Source organism: Panthera tigris, chromosome C2 (genome assembly GCF_018350195.1).
Source record: "Panthera tigris isolate Pti1 chromosome C2, P.tigris_Pti1_mat1.1, whole genome shotgun sequence".
In the NCBI taxonomy this organism is placed as follows: Eukaryota; Metazoa; Chordata; class Mammalia; order Carnivora; family Felidae; genus Panthera; species Panthera tigris.
The window spans coordinates 107,200,398-107,204,578 of record NC_056668.1 but is presented as its reverse complement, the minus strand read 5'-3'; the positions used below and the strand labels follow the sequence as shown (position 1 = coordinate 107,204,578).

Here is a 4,181-nt window from a genome sequence, read left to right as displayed (position 1 = left end):
ACTTCGGCTCAGGTCATGATCTCGCGGCCCGTGAGTTCGAGCCCCGCGTCGGGCTCTGTGCTGACCGCTCAGAGCCTGGAGCCTGTTTCGGATTCTGTGTCTCCCTCACTCTGACTCTCCCTCATTCATTCTCTGTCTCAAAAATAAATAAACGTTAAAAAAAATTTTTTTTAAACCCACTTGACGTAAATAAATTTCAGCCCAAAACTTTTCTTGTTCTAGAATGCCAAGCGTGCAGCACCCCCTCAAAGGGAAGTTAGGTAAGTTCCAGGGGCTGACCCATTAATAACAACATCAAAACACAATTTTCAATAATAGATTGTATGTTTAAAAATAGTAATTCTTTTGTCTAGATAAGAAGTTTGACTTTTCTTTCACTTTGACTATATTAGATACATTCACATATGAATTTCATTTAAGTTAAATAATAAGTTGTCTTTATATACATAGTCAGAAAACATTATAGTCTGGACTTAGCACTCACAGATAAGGAATTGTCAGTCTGCCATTTATGCAAGTTGGTTGTGTTCATGTAATCTCAGTATAGCATTGCTAAGAGCTAAGACCTCTGTTTTCAAATCTCGAGTCTTTCACTGTGCTGAGTCACATTAGTCACTGTTTCCTTCTCGGTGTGGTAACCAGAAATGATTATCTTTCTACCATAAGGATGTTGGGGAATTAACTATTACTAATAATTGTGAAAACAGAAAGCAACAGATACTGTTACTTATACTTTATAGCATGTCTTATGTTAATAAAAATGGGAGGGAGAAAATGGGAGGTCTTGGGTCACCTGAAATTTCCAGTAAGTAGTCTTGGCTTTTACATGAATAAGTTGTTCATTGGAAGTGCTCTACTGAATTGATCAGCCATGCCAAGGCAAATCCAGTGGACACGGGTAACAGAAATTAGCGACAAAAGGAATACACAGAAAGGAATTAGAACGTTTCAATCCTATAAATACATTTAAAAAGAATTAAATGTCTTAGGGCCATATATAGGGCCATATGTAAATAAAAAGTGTACACCTACCTATACCCTATATGTTGCATGTATAGGTTTCTTTTGTAGTTTTGAAGAATATTTGAGAGGAGCCACTTATTCATGTATGTTTACTTACGATATTTAATCCAGTGACTTGAATGTGGTAGATACTCAGTGAATAAATGATTTTTTTAAAAAAAGTGAATTGACAAGTTCTATGACAAGGACCCAGTAAAGTAAAACTTGTTATAGTTACAGACTATTAAATGGCTATTTGTTCAAAAGATTGTGTTAACATGGAAAGCTATTTATAGTGTTAAAAATACGAAAATACAATAATAATGATAGAAAAAAAAAAACCTTGAATAAAACAGACCACAGCAAGATGTTAAAATAGGACTTTAGAAGGTTCAACTATGAGTATTCTTGTCTCCTCTCTACTTTCTATTTTTTCTTTAATAAACCTATTTCTTAATTATACAATTCGGTATACCTGTGAAACTGGCAGGGAATGTTATAGGAGTTGATGTACTACTTTGTGACAGCTTATATTTCTGACATAAGGTCATGTTGCTATCTAATTGATAGAGCTTCCAAGCAAGAAGACTAGTTAGAAGGTAACTTATCATAGTTTATGTATTAGCTAAGAACATGTTTAGCTGCACACAACAGAAAACAGTCTAACCAAATTGGGGTTACAATGAGTTCAGGGGTAGCCAGTCTAGGACTGCTGCTGCAGCTTCAAGATATCATGAATGACTCAGATTCCTACCTTTCTGCTCCAGAATCCTTATCTTGGGGATCTCTTCTTTATATTTCCCACATCATGTTCACTTTCATTTTTGTCATGAGGCTCCATCTCCATCCTTACATTGTGTTATAGGAGAAAGAAGAAAAGAAGAAATGGAAGGGGTGTCTATATATGTTAAGGAAGAAGTGGTTTTCTAGAAATCTTCACCATGTGTCTAGAATTATATGCCATGGCCACTCATAAGAGTATGAAATCTAGGAAAATGAGTTTTTTGGCTAGCCACATTGCTAGCCCTCCCCCTTCCTCTAAAAAGTATCAGGCTCTTTCTGATAAGGAAGGGGCAATCATTAGTATCTGCTAACCCTCTTCTCATATAAGGAATATACTTATCCCCTCCCTAAGAGAAACAATCTCAAAGTTTCATCCAGTTACTGTAATGAGCTCACAGTCCAGGATCCAGAAGTTCCAATGATATGGAATACTCCCATTCCATTGTGTGGCTCTTCATGCTCTGGGAACCAACTTTTAAAGAAAAGTTATTTGCCTCGTACTCCTAATAAGTAACGGTGGATAGACAAGGTACAGGATGGTGGGGAAAATGGGAAACACACAGTGAACACTGGTACACAGAACATCACATATCTTGTTAGGTAACTAGCAAGAAATCTATGCCCTTGGTCATTTAATCTGTCAGTTCCTGATTTTGTTCTGTAGGAGGACCTTCTTTATCCCATTATCTTCCAGGGATCACGTTTGGGGTGGACCTTGTGGAAAATACCTCTTCTGGAGTAGTAAACCTTTAACAGTCTGAGGAACCTAGATCCAAGAGTGGTGAGTCAAGAACCTGGTGCCATTTTTCTCTCTGGGGCGATTGATGTTCTGAAAGTAGTAGAGGCTGAGAACTAGCTAGAATTTTCAACTGCCTCAGGGGAAGTGGGTAGGGAATGGAAGGTGAAAGATTTGAGTTCAGGGCCTGAGGAAGAAAGACTTCAAATTGGTATTCCAAAGGGCTACACTCTGGAAGTAATGTTTAACTATTAATCCCTGGATTAAGGTGGTCTGTCCTTAATCTAAGTGACCCCCCCCCCCAAATGAACCACACCTTCTCATATTCCTGGCCTCTTATGGGCCCCTCCTACACAGAGTCTGAGTTTGGTCATATGACTTGCTTTGGCCAATCACACATTAGTAAGCATGATGCAAAGACTTGCATTCTATTTCACCTATTAGCCTCTGAATTCTGTCCATATCAATCCTACCTTAGTTGAATGGCCATGACTTGATGCAATGTGAAATACGCCTGCAGGGGAGGTACTACCCTTAATCCATTCTTTGCTGGTGTGTCACCCAGTCTGGTATAGAATAGTTTAAGAAAGCTTGAAACAGTTACTTCTATTACTACTGCTGCTTAGCTCCTGTTTTCATAGGCTTTCATGTTTTGTAAGGTCATAGTTGACTTCTTTTTCAACCCAGAAAGTCTCCGAATTATGGAATTCAGTCAGTTTAGATCTGAGGCAGAGAGCACAGCTTTGCAAGCTGTGGTCCCTTCCCTCTGCCAGCTGTTGGGGATATAGCCATAATTAACTTTCAGGAAAAGAAAAGGGCCTTTCTCCTCCAATATGTAGGGATTACATGAATTGAACGTAGTGTTTCTTCCTCTACCACTGAAAGGCTGTTCGATATAGGAAGAGGCTTACCATCCAAGCCATTTTACGGTCCAGAAACTATAGCAAAGTCACATGCAATGTATATACTAAAGATGAGTGTATGGTACTCTGCAAGTTCCACGAAGACAGGCATGGCGTCTGAGCTGATCAAGGCTGTATGTAGCCTAATCCTAGTTACACACACAATAGACACTGAGCAAACATTTGCTGAATGAATCAATTATTCACTACGGTGTTTAAGGGCTTTCAAGCACATACACTCGCTCTTACTGTCAAAAGCCCAAAGGTAGGTTTCCCTTCTGTTACGCTGACTACGTTTCTCGTGAAACGGAGGAGTGCCCACGACCGACCGCGTCGGGTAGGCTACTGGCCGGGGTGCGCTGCTGGGCCGGGCCGTCAAGTATGCGGAGGGCGACCCCGTCTGGCCACAGTGGCAGTAGCAGCCGTTTGTCTCCTCTTGGGGTCCAGCGGCGTCAAGGGCAGGAGGCGTCTTACGAGGCAAATAAAGCCTACTGTACAGAAACCGCTCGTTCCGTTTCACATCCTCTCGGGTGCTCGGGTTTCCTCGGAACACCGTGACCTTTCACGTGTCTGCAGTCAGGTAGAGCCTGTCTCACGGGGCGCACACTTACCCTCTTCACAGCCGTGCGCGCTCCCCAGCCCGCGCGTGGATCTGGACCCTCGGGGACCCAGCTGGCCGCGGAAGGACACGCCCCCTCGCGGGAGCACGCGGCCGCCGCAGGCACCCCTCGCGCGCCTCCCTGCCAGAGAGCGCGCAC

General features: G+C 41.9%; 1 long non-coding RNA gene across 1 annotated transcript; it reads right to left on the bottom strand.

Moving 5' to 3' along the window:
- Positions 1-93: 93 nt before the first annotated feature.
- Positions 94-4,170, bottom strand: LOC102952545. The gene is made up of 3 exons (XR_001510775.2): positions 4,035-4,170; positions 1,757-1,850; positions 94-132 (listed from the first exon to the last, which is right to left on the bottom strand). It is a non-coding gene; the product is annotated as an uncharacterized LOC102952545 (long non-coding RNA).
- Positions 4,171-4,181: the final 11 nt, after the last annotated feature.